Source organism: Bos grunniens, chromosome 7, assembly GCF_055505025.1.
Source record: "Bos grunniens cultivar Pamir isolate PY7600 chromosome 7, Bosgru_T2T1.0, whole genome shotgun sequence".
Lineage (NCBI taxonomy): Eukaryota > Metazoa > Chordata > Mammalia > Artiodactyla > Bovidae > Bos > Bos grunniens.
This window is the reverse complement of record NC_141171.1, coordinates 26,944,474-26,965,492: the sequence shown is the minus strand read 5'-3', so window position 1 is coordinate 26,965,492 and position 21,019 is coordinate 26,944,474. Positions and strand designations below refer to the sequence as shown.

General features: G+C 41.5%; 1 protein-coding gene and 1 pseudogene across 6 annotated transcripts in view; one reads left to right on the top strand and one right to left on the bottom strand.

Annotated features, from left to right (window-relative positions):
* MEGF10 (multiple EGF like domains 10) overlaps positions 1–21,019 on the top strand; it is a 480,748-nt gene that overhangs the window by 88,638 nt on the left and 371,091 nt on the right. The gene's annotated exons all lie outside the window — the stretch shown is intronic.
* Positions 15,337–20,955, bottom strand: LOC147368949 (transcription factor BTF3 pseudogene; annotated as a pseudogene). Its single transcript, XR_015166990.1, has one exon. The product of XR_015166990.1 is annotated as a transcription factor BTF3 pseudogene (transcript).

Here is a 21,019-nt window from a genome sequence, read left to right as displayed (position 1 = left end):
TTGGTTTCCTGTCTATGAAACTACAGTGATACTTCTGATTAATATCAATGAGGTAGGAAAGATAACAAATGATAAGGCACTTTGAAATATTGTAGTGCAGACCACGAAATATCATGGAGATGTTTTTGGCACACTAAAGTATGGTGTTAGTTTGTACACCACAACTGGGAGATATTTTTGTAACACAGAGAATTCTGGTACAGTATCTATGGCCAGGGTGATACCACCCAAAAAACAATGATGTCTCATTGCATTTAAATGACAGTGCCACTGTTCCATATGAGAGTATATTGCCACAGACACAATTAAGTAAAAATGTGATAGCAGAAATGGGTGGGGAAGGGAAAAGCCTCTATTCCATAGAAATGTGGAATTTGTTCATACATACCCCAGGAGAAAAAACTACATTGAACTTCTTAAAAATGAATGCCACTGAGTGAGCACAAGTCTGATGAAAGACAATAATGATCATGGAAAAATGGCCTGACATAAAAATTAAACAAGTTGGTCTAGAAAAAATAGTCCTAATTTTAAAATTTTCATAACAGAATTAGTAAAACCAAGGAATTAGACTGTGGGGAAGGGAGGACCGTGTGTTCAGGAAGGAAAAATGGACTCCTAACATAAGTAAAATTTAAGAACAGTAAGGCTACTAAGAAACAGGGCAAAGAATATGGGCTCTGGATTTTCTTTCCACTGCTTCCTCACTTTGAGACCTTGGATAAGTAGTAGTCTCTTGGAAACAGCTGGAGTGGGGGTGGAAGGTGATAAGCTTTTTCTTACTGGTTTGTTATGAGTCTCAAACTCTGAGCACAGGGCCAGGCTGATTAGTTGGCCCTCTTGTTGTTCAGTTGCTAAGTTGTGTCTGACTCTTTGTGACCTCATGGACTCTAGGATGCCAGGCTCGTTTGTCCTCCACTATCTCCCAGAGTCTGCTCAAATTCATGTCAATTGAGTCAGTAATACTATCTAGCCATCTCATCTTCTGCCAGCCCCCTTCTCCTTTTGCCTTCATTCATTCCAGCATCAGAGTCTTTTCCAATGAATTGGCTCTTTACATCAGGTAGCAAAAGTATTGGAGTTTCAGCTTCACCATTAGTGCTTCCAATGAATATTCAGGGTTGATGATGTTCAGGTTGATATTAAGCTATGACAAATCTAGACAGCATATTAAAAAGCAGAGACATCACTTTGCTGACAAAAGTGCTTATAGTCAGAACTATGGTTTTTCCAGTAGTCATGTACGGATGTGAGAATTGGACCATAAAGAAGGCTGAGTGCCGAAGAATTGATGCTTTCAAACGGTGGTGCTGGAGAAGACTCTTGAGAGTCCCTTGGACTGCAAGGAAATCCAACCAATTATTGGGTCCTCTACCAATAATAATAACCTCTAATATTTATTGAGCAACACTTAGTGCTGTGCACTGTTCTGAGCCTTTTCATCTAATGACACTTAATCCCTGCAACTACCTTATGATTCACTGCCATCTCTTCCTCAGTTTCTATCTATATAGACGGACTATTCTAGGAATAGTATCCTGCTATGCAGTGAAAATCAAAATCTTCTTTTTATAGGTACTGGCGATATTCCAAAAAATTTATTTTTCTATAGGCAACCTCTTTCTTGAACATACTAAGAAAGAAAATAACATTTAAAACTTCCATTGTCTTGCTTTCATATGGAGTGGGCTAATACCGCCTTTCCTGGTGTCTAGAAAATGAGGTTACCGTGAGTACTCTGTGGCACATATGTTACAACAAAGCAAATGAGGGATTCAGAGTTCAGCACAAAAAGGGCCATAGAAAATAAGTGCTTCAAAACTCCAAATCAATTTCCAGGTCTTAGTTTGTAAGCTCCTAGAAGATTTGGGCTTCTAAACGGTGTGCTCATCATCTGGGTTTTGGTTTAATGGAAGTTAGTTCCCCTGAGGCAACCATATTGGAATCCTAACTGGCTGGCCAAAGAAGGAAAAAAATGGATGATCCCTTAAAAATGAATTCTATCATTAGTTATTATGAATACCCCAAATTATGAAAAATTCACATATAAGTATGCCAGGGAAAAGTAGCCGTGAGCTATAATACACACAATCATTTATTACCCAAGAGAATTTAGGTGCTAATGTGGATGGTATTGCATCTGTGAAATTCTGGAACTCACAAAGGTTTCCAAGATATAAAGCCAAATAAAACATAATACAGAGGGAAACGATTTTGATTATGTAACATTTATATATAGCATTTCATTTCACATTTTCAAATTGCTTTTCAGTCATTGGTTTATTCTTCACAGCACACCTGGGGAATACATCCGTGCTGTTATCCGCTGTTCACAGCTGAGGCAGCTGAGACTGAAAGAGGCAAAGCATTTTGTCCAAGAACACAACAGGGGCAGGGTGACAAATCACACATCCATTCAATCACGAGTCTATTCAGCACCTACTCTTGGCAAGGCACCACGGTCTGTGGTGTACAGAGGTGGATACTGTGTACAAGGCCCCGGCATTGCAGGCGCTTTCGATCTGCTGGAGCAAAAAGTGGTTGGTGGATTATGTCTTCCAGAATGATCTAGACGGCAAGGGTTTAGAGGAGGACGAGGTGAGTCTCCCAAGATTCCAGGAGATAATGGGATTTGAGACCCTTGAGAGATGGGTAGAATTTTGGAAAACAGAGGCCAAGAGTGATGGGAGTGGCAGAGAGACACAAAGATGGGCAAATTCAAGATGTATTAGAGAATGTTTGACTGCAGCAGGGCAGTGGAGGAGAAAGGGCTGGAGAGTGGAAAGGAACAGATTTTCCAGGGCGCTGAATTCCCAGTTAAATATAAAGATTTTAGCCTGTGGGTGGTGGGCACTGGACTCATCTCTGACTTCTCCCATTCACTCATTATTCTAACATGTACTGAGTGCTATTATTTTGTGCTTAGTCTCCAGATAGTTTCCCCATACATCAGCTTTTCTAACCTTCACAGCATTCCAGCAGGATACAAGTTATTATTCTCCCTTAAGTGGATGAAAAAATGATCATGTAGGTAATGACAGTTGAGGAATTTGAAAGGAGTACTCTTCACTTCCTCATGGGTATGTACTTATGGGAAGAATAAGTACAGGTTCCGGACAGTGTACTCAAGATACCCAGCTAATAGTATGCCCCTCTCTCTAGCTCATTGTCTTTCTAGAAACAAAAATACATAGGAGAGAAATAAAGTTAATTTCTTAACATGTAAGTGATTCTATGTCTAAAGTTAGCTCCAGGTTAAAAGAAAGACAAAGGGTATTTCCTCCTATTTTCTCTGCCCTACAATTAACAAATGCCTGCATTTTTATAACTTTAGTCTTATAAGTGTCTTTTGGTCAATTTGATCTAATTCCTTCCCTTTAGCATGTAACCTAACCCATTTATCTTAGTGCCCTGTAAGGTCTCCATTTCAGCTTGAATTTTGCCCATTAAGAAATAAGCTTTTTTTTCTCTCCAGATACAGGCTACTAATTAGCATTTTTACTGTTTAATTATCAGGACTAAAATACAAGTGAGAGAAGAATGACTGTTAACCCAAAAATATTTAGAAAGGAAACAGATTGCTTACTTAAATCTTTCTATAAAGGAGTAAAGCAGTACTATAAGGAGGTGGGTGGATGTTTAGGTGACATAAAAATTTAAAGTGAAAAATTTCAGCATACGTTAAGTAGGGTGATTTTTTTTTTTAATCAATTTGGTTTTGTGGCAGAGTTTTCTTTGAAAATGCCTACCCGTGATCAGTCAGGGAAGTCTTCCTTTAGGTCAAATATCTGCCACAAATGACAGGCCAACTTTAACTGTCTGCCTGAAAACGAATAGGAACCACTAAAACGGGATATTTTAAAATTCTAGGTGCAGTACACAACATTCTCCTGTTTCTCAACCCTCTAGTGCCTTGTTTGGCTTTGCCCAGAGTATATTTTATGACCAAGTCATAGATTCATGAGTAAATAGTTGAGTGTTTCTTCATGTTTGGTGTATGTGTGTGTCTTTAAGAAGTTGAAAGAAAGTAAAACTAACAGGTAAGAATGATTACATTTCATCTCAGATCTTAAGATCGAAGGATCCCCTGTGAAAGATAAGGAAAACAGGCACTAGACCAGAAAATTGTACCTGATTTCTCCTACCTTAAAATGCATGACTTTCCCCTCTGATTTCAAGGAAAGCAATGGGCTGGATTGTGGTGGCCTGTGTTTCACTGAGGAACACAATGAAACTAATTCACAGCATCTTGACTTCTAGATCCACAAAGCAGGGATGGTTACCTTGACATATGGAGGAAACAGGACTTTGAAAGACTCAGAGGAAATCAGACAGCTTATTGTAACCATTTGCATCTCTTTACAGAGGAAAAATCCACAGTGTGTATGTCTGGGGATTTTTCCATGTTGATGGAAGTGTTCAGAGTACCAAGTGAATCCCATTGAAGGTATGTATTAGCATTAATTTCTCCTAACTATTGAAATGAAGCCTACCTGGCTCTTTCTTCCCTTAAGATGTTCAGCAAAAATGCTGAGACTCTCAAAGCTTATTGGGGTAGACACCTGCTGGAATTAACCTTATTTAAAAAACAATAACTGCATAATAGATAATTTCCCCAACCAACAGGCTTCCTGTACAGAGGCTCTTTTCACAAGAGCTTCTGAATTCTGGTGAAGTCTAATGGGGTATCACAGGTAAGAAAATGTGTGAGAAGCTGAATGACATTTCAACCTGATGTCTGCTGGTGAAGGCAAGTCCAGGAGTCCCCAGGAAACCAGTATGTCAGCTGACCAAACCTTAGGAGTCTCTGTGGGGAGGATGTTGGTCTAGTCCTGACTCAAGAATCCAAGGTCATTGAGTTGCAGCAACCCTGTAAGCCTCTCAAGGAACTCTTGGTAACCTCCACAGTAAGCACTACAATATTATCCGCAGATAAAAGTACTCAGTAAGTTTAGTTGTTAGCAAGTGGTAAGCTTAATCAATATAGACAATTTCCCCTGTGAATAAAACCAAAACCCTCAGAAGGCACAAAGAGGAAAGAGCATGGTCAAATGTCAAGGGGCCCCAGATAAGTCACGCTTGCGTAGGATTCCTGGTTCAGATCAGCTGTGGCTGGCGTGAGGACACAAATTCAAGTTCAGAATCACAGAAACCATTCAGTTGTAAATGAACTGGAATATGTAATTGGACCTGGCCCTTTAAAAGTTTGTGGCTCTTTTAAAGTAAAATGGAAAAAAAAAAAAAAAAAAGGAAAACCATGTCTGTTCTCTGACCCCCTTTTCCAAGAAGCTGAAAATATGGTGTCATTGAGTCTTTAGTTGTGGGTTATCATCCTTATGAGACTTGTCTGATTCCAAGATTGGAGGCTCTTCCTCTGCCTCCCCATTTTTGCCCACCCACAACTTGAGATAGATCTCAAAGTCTCATTTTGACCATATATTCTTCCAGTTACATGGTGGAAATGAGGAGAAGCTAAATATAGCCACGTGATAACTATCAGCAAAAACAACTTCAAGTTTAACGTCAACAGTGAGTATGTAGCATCAGCTTGAAGACTTGTGTGAACATGTACAAATATTTCCTAAGAATATTTTTCAGAAAAGTGTATTTATAGATACAATCTCTAATTGCATTGTGAATGATAAACAACAAGGTTGGCAAACTCTATTTCAGGACTGTTTTATATATTTATTTGCTACCATTATTAGCTCTTTCTTTGTGACTGCAAATTATATCTGCTTATTAATATTGGTGGAAAGAGGGAATTGCTGTACTTTAGTGCTGGGAAAGGATTTTTCTGGTTGACAATGAAGGTTGCAGAAAGTCTTGTTTAAGAGTTTGTTTTGGTATTTGTCTCATCTTAAAAGGCTGTGACTGGGACTTCGTATCTATCTAATAAGCATGCATGTTACATTTTTATGTTTGCTGAGTGCCTTATAGTCTTCATTAGTCTACACAATACCCTTGAGGGTGGGTCAGTATTACTGCCTCCAGTTTACAGTTGAGAAAATTTGTGACACTCAGGGATTATGTGATTTGTACAAGGTCACCCAGCATGCTAGCCTAGCTAGTAAAAGATAACATCAAAGCTCTTTCCAAATAAAACGTGCCTTATGAATGTTAGGTAGTATTAATGGGCATGATCCCAGGATGAGTGAAATACACTCCAGGAGTAAAGTGCTATACATGCTCTATGAAATTAATTCTTTTTAACCACAGAGCGACTTTCAAAATAGGAATTCTTGAACCTAGCTTTGTATCAGAAACATCTTTATAGCTCTGAGAGCATGTGAGCACCTGGCCTCCTACCTGAAGAACAGAATCACAGTCGGGCAGAGGACCCAGGTGATCTGTGTCTTGAAAAAGCTCCAGGGGGATTCTGATGCTCAGCTAAGGTTGAGAGCCACGATTTTGGGTCAGAATAATAATCTCAGTTAAGCAACAATAACAATAACACTGTGGAGTCAATTTAGGAGAAATCTCCGGGGTTCTACCCACCAGTTCACAACTGTTATTAGCAAAGGAACTGCCTCCGTGAAATAATTGACTGTAGTATCCATGCATGGAATTCCAGGAAATAACACAAACATGAAAGTTTACTTAAGAACTGATAAGGCTTGAAAGCTATAGTTTGTTGGGTAAACTTACTGGATCCTTTCTTGGATTATTGTTTAGTCCACCCTAATGTTTTTATTCTGATTACCTTGTATGATAATCAGCACAACAAGAACCTATAATCTCTGTCCTTTCATCCATTTTTCAAACATTTATTGAATATTTACTGAGCAGAGATTGCAGAGTAAAAATGGTCCTGGCCTGCAAGGAACTTATAATCAAGTGATAAAATAGACACAGGCCAAACAAACCAAAATCCTATAATACTAAGCTACACATGTTAAATGATAGTCGAAGTGTGTATGAGGCCTTATTCTTACTTGCTGAAAAGTTGAAACAGCCCAAATGTCCATCGGTTGATAAATGGATAAATAACATGTGGTATGTCTACACAGTAAGCTATCTATCATTCAACAATAAAGTGGAATGAAGTACTGATACATGCTACAACCTGGATGGATTTTTAAAAAAAAGAATCCAGTCATAACCACATACTGTATGATTCTATTTACATAAACTGTCCTAAATAAGCAAGTCTATAGAGAGAGAAAATAGACTACTAAGGATTCGCTCAGTCATGTCCGACTCTTTGCGACCCCATGGACTGTAGCCCACCAGGCTCCTCCGTCCATGGGATTCTCCAGGCAAGAGTACTGGAGTGGGTTGCCAGAAAATAGACTAGTGGTTGCCTAAGGCTGGGGGTTTGTGGGGGAGGAGTGGGGAGGAACTCTTAGTAGGTACAGGGTTTCTTTTGGAGTTGATTAAAATGTTTTAAAATTGTGGTGATGGTTGCACGACTCTGTGACTATTCTAAAAGACCATTAAATCATATACTTTACATGGGCGAATTGTGTGAGAATTATATCTCAGTAAAGTGTGTGTGTGTGTGTGTGTGTGTGTGTGTATATGGCTACTGCTAGGTCACTTCAGTCATGTCTGACTCCTTGTAACTCCATGGACTGTAGCCTGCCGTTCCTCTGTCCATGGGGTTCTCCAGGCAAGAATACCAGAGTAGGTTGCCATGCCCTCCTCCAGAAGATCTTTCCAACCCAGGGGTCAAACCTGCATCTCCTGAGCATCTCCCGCATTGCCAGGCAGGTTCTTTGCCACTAGCACCATGTAGGAAGTCCGTGTCTGTGTATTTATATATATATATATATATATATATATATATATATATATATATATATAGTGCTATATAGACTTAATGAGAAGAGTGGTTAATTAATTTGGACTGGAAGAAAGTAGTAGAAAATTTCCTGGAGGAAATGGCATTTGAGCTGAGTCAAAAGTGATATTTGTAAGGAGGGAAGATAGTCTTAAAAATAGTTGAGTGATGCTACTTTTATGCAAAGGCAAGTTATCTGGAAAAGATGTGGTTTAGGATACAAGAAGGGTACAGTCGATGGGGGCTAGATGCACAGCGTTCACCACCATACTAGTTCTATTACTAGTTTCATTTTTATAGAACTGTGATTGGTTTGTGAGTGGTTTGATTATGGCTATGATTTGGAAGGATAATTGAAGGTGGTGCTGAGGTGGCTGGGAGATGGGGTGGGAGGGCAGTGAGCAGGGGAGACCATTTAGGAGGCTAGGCTAGTGTAGGGTGTAGACAAGAAACGATGAAGCCCTCAACTCTGACAGCGCAGTGAGCACTGAAACAAAGACGGATGTGAGAAACCGTTTAAGAAGGAGAATCATAGAATTTTGTGACACTGGGGAGTAGGTGAGAAGGCACAGGATTTATACAACAGGGTATCTTGGGCCACAGAAAGGCTGGGTCCTTTTATGTAATTTAGAATCATAATTCATATTGTTGAAATAACACCAACCGGCCAAATTGTAGCTCTTTAACACCTTGTCAACAAGGGTTTGATTACAGAGATTCTTACATTTCTTTTCTTTTCTTTTTTTTAAAAAAAAAGAATCAGAACTTTATTTTATTTTATTTTTTAACTTTACAATATTGTATTGGTTTTGCCAAATAACGAAATGAATCCGCCACAGGTATACATGTGTTCCCCATCCTGAACCCTCCTCCCTCCTCCCTCCCCATACAATCCCTCTGGGTAGTCCCAGTGCACCAGCCCCAAGCATCCAGTATTGTGCATCGAACCTGGACTGGTGACTCGTTTCATATAGATTCTTACATTTTTTAACAAAGGAATATATATTGTGAATAAAGGGTGGCTGGAAAAGAAATGCTATCCCCTCATTTGGGGAGCTCATTGGAATCAGACCTCCCCACATTGGAGGTGAAGCAGTCATATATGGCCTATTGAATGACTAAGTATTTATTTACCTCTTGCTCAGATAGCTTCCCTGGAAACCCTTCCCTTGGTGTGAGCAGCTTGGATTTACTGCCAGGGCAACACCTCCCCTCCAACGCCCACGCTGCCTCTTGGCTCTGTCCTCTCCGAGGCAGGTGTTCCTAAACAGTGTTCTGTTTTGCTTCTAATGAGAGCACAGCCTCTGAAACACATAGGCTGAATGTACCACACATTTGTAACTTTCACTTACCGGTGTTCTTACAGGGGAGATCTGAGACTGTGGGAGTCTTAAGGATCATGAAGTTTGCTTTTTCTCATATTTGTGCAGGGCCAAACCTATGTTTTCCATTAGAAGGAGGGGCAGCTGGTTCCTGGGCAAGGTCAAAATAGACCAAGTCTCTCCCACTGCCTGGTATTGGTTATGCTCACTGGGGGTCTCCTTTGGAGGCTTTGGAAGGTGTTGCAATGACACTGCGTGCTGTTAGCTGAAGTCGGGAACAGTGTTTCCGATAAGTGCCTTACATGAGTTTAACCAAGCAGGGAGCACCACTTAGAACACCACTTGCTGACATTCGGCTCTTATCTGTGCCTGTCAGTGAACAATGAACTGCAACGAGCTATGTTCAATCACAGTTGTTAGCAGAGCTAATTACCGCAGTCTCGGGTGGGAGGAAGCCTAACTGATGCCTCTAAGGGACTTCCGTCACACATTCAAACTTTGGTTTTGCAGGTAAGCAATGGAAACAGGCCCCTTGGGGGACATTTAAACAACAGTTCTCTGCAGCTCTGAACACAGATCTCTCTTCACTCCTCAGTTGGTGAGGGATCACATTCAAAAGAAAATCACCAAAGGGAAAAGGAGGAAAGGGACGCTGAAAGCTGGTAGGGTGACTATTCTGGATTAAACGAAAGCAGAACTGAGTATCATTCCTTGGGCCTCCTTTGACTGGCTGCATGACCTGATGGAGGCCACTTCCGCTTTCTGGGCCTCACAGTTCTCATCTCAAAGATAAAGATAATAATAGTGGCCCTATTTATATCTCAGGATTTCTGAGAAGGAAAAGAAAAAGAAAACATATGTTAAAAATAAAAGTTGGGGGAACATAGAAAATGCGATATAACTCTAGGTAGTGTAGCTTATTTCCTGTCACTTGTTCCACATTTTACTTAGAAATGATGAAAGGGAACAAGAAAAAAAAAAAAAAAGTCTGGGCTGTTGTAGAATCTCACACTACATTTGCAGATACCTCTGAGTGATTCTGTGGTTTGCTCGTCTTCAGATTTGCCTCTCCCTCCCCAGAGCACCAATTCTGGTGTAAACTCATCTTCAGTTTGAGGGTGGAGAAGACCCCAGGAATCTAAAGAGCCAAGGGGCTGCAGCTACCTGGTCATGAATTGCAATGTCACCTCCTGAAGCCCAAGTCCCAAAGGCCTCCCCTCTCCCCTCCCTGAGACACTCGATTCCAGAGGATGTCAGCCCTGAATGAGTCACACAGTCAAACTGGGGCTCCAGGAGATACTTTCAGAATAGAATTGAAAAGAATTTGTAATGTGCTCTGAACATGTCTCAGTCTGCATCTCTAACTACAGTCTTATTCTTGCTGAAAACCTCAGTACACTTCGAACCAAGCAAGTCATATCTACTTATCTGATGGTGCTGTCATTGATGGACTGGGATCATATTATGGATTTGGCAGGGAGGAAAAAGATTTATTTCCAAGAGTTGAAGATTTATCTTTTCTGCCTATGCAAAACCAGTCAAAGCATTAAAAAAAAATCAATGAAAAGTGATCATGTTTTGTGAGTAGGAGGAGCAATTCTCGACTTCAAAATTATACAGAATATTTTTAAGGATCCCAAATTCATGGTTTTAAAAAAAAAAAAAAAAGGGTTTGACTCTTCCCAATCCAGGAATCGAACTGGGGTCTCCTGCATTGCAGGCAGGTTCTTTACCAGCTAAACTCCCAGAGAAGCCCCTGACAACAGGATACCAGCAGAATTATCAGACTCTTAACTGCCCCGTTATGGTGAAGTGCTGTCTCCATTTAAATGAGGCTTTACAGGGAATGCTTAAATTTCCCCCTTTCTTTCTTCTCCCCATCATTTAGCTCTTTCCAATATTCAGCATAACTAAAAAGTCTAAGCAGGGAATTGCACATAACTGTAGGCTCTGCACCATTGGCAAGGTGATCAGATCAGATCAGTCGCTCAGTCGTGTCCGACTCTTTGCGACCCCATGAATTGCAGCACACCAGGCCTCCCTGTCCATCACCAACTCCCAGAGTTCACTGAGACTCACGTCCATCGAGTCAGTGATGCCATCCAGCCATCTCATCCTCTGTCGTCCCCTTCTCTTCTCCACTGATCTCCAGTAGCATATTGGGCACCTACTGACCTGGGGAGTTTCTCTTTCAGTATCCTATCATTTTGCCTTTTCATACTGTTCATGGGGTTCTCAAGGCAAGAACATCTTCCTAAATATTTGTAATCACCTATTCCACTCTTCCTTCCTCCTCCTGGAAAATTTACTTAGAGTGATTATTGTTGTTGTTTAGTCGCTAAGTCATGTCCTATTTGCAGCCCATGGACTGTAGCCTGCCAGATTCCTCTCTCCATGGGATTTCCCAGGCAAGAATACTGGAGAGGGTTGCTGTTTCCTCCTTCATAGAGTGATTGTGATATCCTTTATTTCTCTTGAAAGCATCCTTTTGACCTCACTTAGTGCACAGGCTATAAAACATATCAAGAAGTGAAATACTGTATTTTTCATGTAGTCACAATATATACAAATAGAAAATACCACCTTCAATGAATAGAGCAAAAGGGGGGAGGGATAATCTCTAAATTCAGTTTTACCTATCAAAGTCATTTGTTAAGGTAAAGAAATTTAAAAAAAAACAACTTTTGTAACTCAAAGGTCATGATCACCCTAGATGTATTGGCGGGCATCTGCCTGCTGGGAGATTGTTTTCTGCTATTAGGTGAGAACTCAGTGGCATCCTTTGTCCTCTCAACATTTTCTTTATTACTGGATTAGAGAAATGTGACATTGTTAAAAACTCTAACTTGAAAATGCTTCACAGAGCAGGATCCTTGCCAAATTCAAGAGTCTTGCTAGTTTGCAAGATGAGAGCTATCATGCAGAACAGAAGGCTGATACTAGAAGTCAACAATCACAATGGGAATAAATCCCCCAAACTGTGGTTTCCGAATGTCTTAATCTTCTCCTATGTTAAAAGAGTAATGCTGGCTTTACTTTGAGTAAAAGTAAGGGACAGGTGGAGTTATTAATAATTCCTGAACTTTAGCTCTTCTGGCAGTGACCTAGCTCTTCTGGATCTTCCCAATTTCTAATGCCTCTTTATTATCCAGATTATAAATAGATGCTCATTTTCTCTTCTTGACATTAAATTCATAACAAAGAATGTACAAGACCATCTTCCTTACCTGATCCGACTATAGGTTGTCCCGAAAAAGGGAGTTTCCCAACTGATATTTAACCTAATCTCATGATGCAATTGGATGTTTTAACCCAGTTTTGAGGAAAGTGTTTTTTTACGATTTGTTTCTCCTGCCTTTGTGGGCAGAGCGTGGGTTGACCTTGTCAGGAGGATGTGGGATCATTGCTGGGGTCTGTACAATGCAGTGCTGCTCTAAGGCCATCAGTGTTTCTCAGGGGAGTTGGGTCACATTGGTACATGCTGAGTAGCACAATGAGACCTTAGGCAGAACTTGCCTTTAACTTGTGTCTTTTCTACTTCTTGTTTCTGAGTCGTTAAAATTCTAAATTGATATTATGCTGTGTACCCTGTTTCTGAGGGTAGAAAGCTTTCCACCAGCAACAGTTCAAATATAACATTTTGGTGTGAAGAAGGGATACCTATGGCTGGATTCGTCTTGTGTCTAAATCTATTGGCTGTCACTGCTTGTATGAGTCGTTCTCCATCTTTTGTATGACTTTAATATTCCCCCCTTTCCTGAAACTATATGCTCTTCTAGGCTTTAGAATTCAGAAGTACTGTGGGTAGTCATCCTTTTTGAACCTGAGAGGGGAGGCTAAGTGTAAAGCATCAGTGCCTACATTAAAGACTGGCCAGATGAGGACATTCTCTGTTGGCTCAATGGTTGGTATAGCTTCCTGTGTGAATGGAGAAGTATAAGATCTGTGCCAGGTGCAGGGTTTCGGGTCACAGTTTCAAAGTATTCTGGTCTCTGTGATGAGCAGGAGCCTTGGGTCTGCTGCACGTCTGCAGATGAGAATGTGGTGCTGTGGTCTACTCTCCAGAGTCAGAGTTGCACTGGGAGCCCCTGACTTCTGCTCTCCAGCTGCTTAGCTCTTCTAAGATAGGTTGCAGGTTATAGTGCTTCCCCAACACTGCTTACCATTTTGAGGATTTGAGCTCACTAGTTAATCAGGTCTTCAGCTCTTCTCTGATGCTGCTTCTTAGAGGATTAATTGAGGTATGTTTGAAAACTTCCTGGAAGTTAGATACTCTGCCGGATCTTCTGAACCTCCCACTCGTCATCCACATGCAGTTTTCATTGTCTGTGTCTTCCTCCCTCTCCCCACCAAAATTTTTCTCCATAAGGTCAAGTTACCCTTTTTGTATTGGTTTCCTATTGCTGCTGTAACAAATTACCAGAAACTTATTGGCTCAAAACAACACAAGGTTATTCTGTGACAGTTCTCCAGGCCAGAAGTCTGAAATCAGTTTAACTGGGCTAAAGTCAAGAGGCTGGCAGGACTTGCCCTTTCTGAAGTCTCTAGGGGAGAATGTTTCTTCGCCTTTTCTAGCTTCTGGAGGCCACTTGCATTCTTTGGCTCAGGGCTCCTTTCTTGCATCACTCCAACCTCTTGTTTCCATTGGCACATTTCCTACTTCCTCTCTGCAGTCAAATCCCTTTCTTTGTGCCTTTTATAAGGACACTTGGGGTTATGTTTAGAACCCACGTGGATAATTCACAATTATTTCCTCATTTCAAGATCCTTAATTACATCTGCAATGTCCCTTTTCCATATTCGGTACCATTCACAGGTTCCAGGGATTAGTTACTAGGTACTTGGAGGCCATTGTTTCAACTACTATAGCATTGATTTCCTAATGTTCAAACCCAGTGTCTTCTTTTTATTCCCATCCTTGCTCAAATGACATTTGATACTGTCGGTTACTCGGAAAAACTGCTCCTCTGACCTCAAGATAGGGGTTATTTTGTTCTTGTTTGATATTATTTTGTCTCTCCCTCTAGAATGCAAACCCCTGAGTAGAAATCTAGGCTATCTTGTTTCTAAACTCTGCCCCCAGTGATTAGAATAGTCTCTACTACTATCAAATCATGAAAGAGATTGAATAATACAAATTGGATGAACTTTCCCACTCATAGTTCTATCACCTCTCATTCTTATTTTTCTTCAGTGGTCCTTCCTCTACCCATTGAATCAAGATTGGTATTCCCTTCAGGACTTGGTGCTAGTCTACTTTTCTCCTCATATGCCAGGTAGATGTAGTCCCAACCATATTCAACCATTTTCTGGGGCCTCTCAAATCTGTACAAGCCCAGACCCCTGATTTGAACTTCCAACTTTAATCTTTATTTGGATTTCCCACAAGCATGGCAAATTCCCCAAGTCCCATCCTTCCCACCCACCAAGTACCACCAAAAACTAACCTGCCCTTCCCCTTATACTCTCTCTCTCAGGGAATGGGAAGTACCAGGATTTAACAGCCATAGCAAGAAGACTGGGAGCCATACCAGACTTTATACTTTCTCTCTACTCACGCTTCCACTATCCCCTCCAATCAGTCATGAAGTTTTGTCAGTCTGACTGCTAAATATCTCCTGATATCTCTTTCTGTCTAACTTGCATTGCCATGGTTCAAGTCCTTGTCACTCCCACAAAGAGATAAATGAACTTACCAAACTGTTCCTCTTGACTTCTCCTGAATATGGTAGAATCACATACTCTTTGGTTCTATACCAGAGCTGCTGATCCCCAGCCATGCTCTCAGTCTCTGCTGAGTGGGCAGTGACTATAATTTGCATCACATGATCTTGGTCCCCATAGCTGATTGGGCTAGGGATGGGTACCTGATCCAAGGGTGGTTCGTTCTATAGGCTTGATCAGCCAACATATGACTTGGGTGGCTGGTTGCAAAATACAAGCTGATAAAGTTCCTCCTTTGGAGGAACTTGCAGAATAGAGAAGCTGAGAGACTGGGATCACTGCATTGCTGAACAGAAGGGTCAGTTGGAATGATGGGCATGAATAAGCTATAGTTATGAGAAAGCAGATACTGTACCTAAGGAGGGGAGCCAGTGAGCAAGATGAGAACAAGGAAAGAAAGAAGCTGAGGCACTGTGAGCAGGGTGCTGCCTCAGTTTCTGCTATCCTTTTTTTTTTTTTAATCATTTATATTTAATATAATTTTAAAGACTTGTGTTAATCCAGTGCTTTATTTTTCCAGTGTTTATTGAGATATAGTTGACATACAGAATCATTTTGATTTATATACATCATGAAGTGATTACCACAATAAGTTTAGTGAATATCTATCATTTCATATAGATACAAAGATTATAGAAATAGAAATGTTCTTCTTGTGCTGAGAACTCTTAGGGTTTACTCTCTTAACACCTTTCACATGTAACATCCAGCACTGTTAATTATATTTATCTTGTGGTACATTACATCTCTTCTGTGGTCTCTTCTGTGGTTCTTTAGGGAAAAGGCGATGGCACCCCACTCCAGTACTCTTGCCTGGAAAAACCCATGGACGGAGCCTGGTAGGCTGCAGTCCATGGGGTCGCTAAGAGTCGGACACGACTGAGCAACTTCACTTTCACTTTTCACTTTCATGCATTGGAGGAGGAAATGGCAACCCACTCCAGTGTTCTTGCCTGGAGAATCCCAGGGACGGGGGAGCCTGGTGGGCTGCCGTCTGTGGGGTCGCACAGAGTCGGACACGACTGAAGTGACTTAGCAGCAGCAGCAGTGGTTCTTTAAGAGTAATTCCCGAGGCCTGGCCCTACTCTCATTCCTATTGTCAGGGTTCCAGGAGTCATGACATTATTATAAACAAACCAACAACCCTAGTCTGAGTGAACCCCTGCTTCCTTCAATAAATTGGCCAAAGAGTTACGTGTTCCAGTAAGTCTTTACCATGTTCTGATGAGACATCTGGAAGAAAGCAGCACTGTAACCAAAAGCAGCAATGCGCAGCCCCAAACTCAGTGTTCATTCCACTTCATTTTTAAGCATTAGCTTAGGAAAAAAAGAGAAGGTTTTTCACTGTTTCCTCTGGGAGTGGGAGAATATTATGAGCTTCTTGTGTCAAAATCAGTCAACAAATTGATCCCTAAACATAATTTTAGAAAGGAAAAGTAATTGCTGCTACAAATATGATACAAAAATGACTATAATAAGTGACATAACATTGTCTGATGCTTAGCAATGGTGGGATAATTAGATGACATGTTTCCAGAGAGCTGCCTTTTGATTTTCCAACTGTTGAGACCAGAGGGATTACTGAAGGTCTCCAGGAATCTTAGACACAGGACTGCATTCCTCTCTCAAATTAGCGTAATTAAATTCATTGAAGATCTATAGGTAAAAAACATTAGGTACATGCAATCAATGCTCTGAATATGGAATACAGTTAGAAAGCATGTTTATTTATGTTTCCCTCTATCCCTATAAAATGTATTCATTGGGAGTGTCTCCCTCTGTTTAGGGTAAAATAAAAACTCGGTAGTGTTAGGAATATTTTGAGCATTCTTAGGCAACAGAAATCTTAGGCAAGTGGTATATCAAGGAAATTAACCCTGAATATTCATTGGCAGGACTGATGGTGAAACTGAAATTCCAATACTTTGGCCATCTGATGTGAAGAGCCAACTGATTGGAAAAGACCCTGATGCTAGGAAAGATTGAAGGCAGGAGGAGAAGGGGATGGCAGAGGATGAGGTGGTTGGATGGCGTCACCAACTCAGTTACCGTGAATCTGAGCAAACTCCTGGAGACAGTGAAGGAGGGAAGCCTGACGGGCTGCAGTCCATGGGGTCACAGAGTCAGTCGGACGTGGCTTAGGGACTGAACAACAACAGGCAATAGAAAATCCTTGGCCACTCTAAATCACCTTTAGTGTATCCATTCCTATGTTGATAATGTGGAACTTGGTTTCAAATTACGTCTTACCGTTACCCCAGTGAGAAGCCACGTGCAGTCAGTCAGCTGAGGAAGGAGAAGGTCTTTCTTTCCCTGCTTCTGCCAGGTTCTGATTCTTCTGGGGCTGTGGTGCAGACATTTCAGAGACTTCAGCAGGATTGTGGGAAGCTGCACTCCTTGCTGGTATCATTCACCTGCTATTTCCCTGATTCAGGCAAATGCGCTCTCCACTTGAGCAGCCACCTGCTTCCTCAGCCCGAGGAACCAGTCTTCTCCCTCTACTTCACCTCTTCTGAGGCCTGCCTGTGCCCAAGGCTTTCCCTAGCCAGCCGTCTCTCACATTTGGCACACATCTGATCCCTGAACATACACCTACCTACCCCTTCTTCCTTGGACAAACTCGGGGCAGCAGCTGTCCTCCTTTACTCTACCCAGAAATGCTTGTAAGCTCTTCTTTCACGTAATTGTCCAGATGGGAACTAGACCACTGTGTTCTTCCTACCCAGCGACACATATGAGGCTTTCTGATGAACTGCACTTTTGTCCCTTGCTCTTGACACTACGTGACCCCAACTTTTTACTTTGGTGGGAAGTGGGAGCATATTTTTCTTTTAAAACATCCTCCAAATATCCTCTCTCCTGTCTCCAGCAACCCTTACATGATCCCGTATTTCCTTTGGAATGTAGCACCTCATGTGTCTTTGTGCCTCAGCCACCACTTTAGTTTTAACACCTTGCGAGTACATGGTGGATTTGTTTGCTTGTTTGAAACCCTAATGTCAGAAATGTGTTGTCTGGGTGCAGCCCCTGCAGATCCTCCACACCTGTGGTCACCTGGCTATCCTCAAGCAAGAAGTGGTCCAAGAGGACAAGCTCCAGGGTCTCTGGGCAGCCCCGACTTCTGAAGGGAACCAGTGGATTCTCTCCCTCTTAGCTCAGCAGAGCCTGAAGCTCTTGGATCAACAGCCCTAGGACACGGGCCATGTAGCTTTCAAGTTGCCTGGAGCAGGGAGGAAGGAACACAGGGTGCCCAGCCACACGAGAGGGCGATCTCGTCTATGGCCCCCTCAGCCCTGGTTGTAATGAAGATGTCAGTGTCCTGCAGGGCTCCTCAGGGGACTTCTGAGCTTAGCATGCTTGAGGACTAGGAGGACTGAGAAGGGCTGGAGTAGAGAGGCCAGATACCTCTGAGGACTCAGGAGCCAGAAGGGCTGACTTTGGGCTAGGGCGGGGAGTAAGGGAGGGCACTGCTGCAGGGAAAACACCACCTTACCGGAGGTCCTGCACAGGGTGGACCCCTATCTATCTCATCAGTCTCATGTCCTTCCCTTCTCCCCCCTTCATGCCAGCCACACAAAGCCACTTGCCATTTTCTAAATATGCCATGCCCGTCCACACTCTTCCTTTTCACCTAATTTAAGTCTAATTTTCTGTGACGTCTTCCTGCCACTTTCCCCATCGGGCTGCTGCACCGTTTTCCACATGTCTCAGCTCCAGCTCTCACAATCCTACATCACAGTGCTTTGTTAATTTGCCTCTCTCTGCTGCCCCAGACAGTGAGTGTCTCTGAGACAAGGACTGTGCCTGATTCACTTTTATACTCCTACCACCTTCCATTGAGCTTCAGTGTTGTAAGGACTTCTATTAGTTTTCTATTGCTGTGTAAAAAATTACACCAGACTTAGCAGCTTGAAACAACACACATTTAATATCTCATAGTGTCTGTGGATCAGATGTCCAGCCATGGTGTGGCTGAATTCTCGGATCAAACTCTCACTGAGCTGAACCCAAGATATAAATAACCCAGGGCTGTGATTCTCACCTGGGTTTCATGGGCCTCTTCTAGACTCACTGATTGTTAACAGGATTCATGTCCTTGGAGCTGTAGGACTGATGTCATTTTCCTGCGGGCTGTTGGCCAGGTACTACTCTCAGCTCCCAGAGGCTGCCCAGTTCCTTGCCTCATTGGCAGTTCACAACACTGATGTCTGATTCTTTCCAGGCTGGTAGGAGCACATCTTTCTCTTTCTCTCTCTTTTCTTTTTTCACTAGGCAAAGAATTTTATTTATCTTTGTTTCAAACTTTATTCTTAGGCTTCTTCAGGTTAATTAGCTGCAGAGAATGAATTGTATATAAGCAAAACGGAAAAGAGCTGCAGTGTCCAGGCACTTAGGATTAAAAATATTAAGAGATCTAGATTTTATCAGATCCATAAACAAAAATTTAAAAAGCAGTCGTAATATGAAATAGCAGCTTCCAGTAACTTCTTCAAGATTTATTTTCTTCAGAAGTTAATTCAGTTTGTTTCATTCTTGGAGGCCTCATCAAAATTCTCCACAAGATTTGAACTTCATCATCATCATCCTCTCCAGTGGCAAGTGGTGCTTTTCCATCCACAGATTGTTTGGGCAGAGCTTCAGCCAGTCTCCTTAAACTGACCAGACTGTCTGTGCCAAGTTGGTTTAAGATGCTAGGGAGAATTTCTGCCAGTTGCTTTGACTCAGCATGGCCTGTAATGGTGAAGGTGTTCGCTTCCAGAGATGCCTGAACTTTAGGGTTGTTAAAGTGGATCACTGTTCCTTGATTTGTGAACATATTCACCTCTTCGATACCAGAGATATTGTTTTCCCCAACTTCTTTAAAAGAGAACTTAAGTTTTTTGTCATCTACTGTGGCTGTTCTACGAGCCACCTTCTTTCTGCAAGCAGTTCCTTTCCCACCAATGCGCACTTGTGCCTGCAGTTTGTTGAGTTTCTCTTGGTTCGTGATAGTTTCTTTCATCTTGTTGGAGTGGAAATGGGGGTGTGTGGGGGACTAGGCTTGGCGCTCAGGTGGTCTTGGGCATACCAGCTGAGGCTAGGCACACACATGTGGGGACGCAAGATGGCAGCTAGAGAGGGAGCACATCTCTTTGATTTCATTTTCTGCAACCAGCCAGAGAACCAGGCTGCTTTTAATGGGCTCACCTGATTAGACCAGGCCTACCCTAGATCATCTTCCTTTTGCCCTGTAATGTAACATAATTCATCATATCCATGAGTTTCACCCACTCAAAGGGGAGAGAACACAAGGGTAATGGTTCATTGGGGTCCTCCTAGAATTTTGCCTACCATAGGGCTCAATGAATATTTATAAAATCAAATGACATATGTTCCAAAACGTATAAATTAGAAACGCTGACATTCAATTGTAAGATTTTTTTTTCCTGTTGTTACTTTGGAAGGTTTCTAAAGTTGTTTCTTAATTTGTATTGGTCCAGAATGGTTAAGAACACTTTACGTGAGATAACACAGGTGGTACTAGAGATTTGGGGTGTGTGGCAAGACCTAGTCTAACATCTGACTGGCTGTGTGACTTAGTTAACTTCCTGAAACTCTGAATGTCAGAGTCCTTTTCATGTACAAAATGAGGGGGGTGGATCTAAACAATGTCTAAGATTGGCCAGCTTTAAAATTCTCTAATTTCAAAGACTAACTCATACTGATAAAATTAAAATCCAGCTAAGTGACTCACAATATCCAAATTCATTGAAGTAGTTCACAAAAGAATTTCATTATAGATGAAATTGCAATGGTGTGATTTTAAGAGAAAAAGGCAGTTTTGTTTTTAAATGAATTGATTCCTCTATTGGCTGAACCTGACTATAAATTAAGAGAACACAACTACAGTTTTAATACTTTACATAAGGTGGTAAAGAGTATTTTGTCTTTAGGTGACATATCTGTTCAGTTATGGTCCGACATGAATTTTCCCCAAGATATTAAAACCTGATAAAACCGCTGTCTTAAAATATGCTCAATTAACTCAATTGATAGTAACTGAAAAACTATGAAAGGCAGTACTCAGATATTACCAATCAGTTCACTGACTATGCATAAAATATGCTGAGATTCTTACATACATTTTGGGGTTCAAGTCTTTTGTTTTTCTCAAATGAAATGAATTTGGCTAGGATAGTTTATTCTCTTC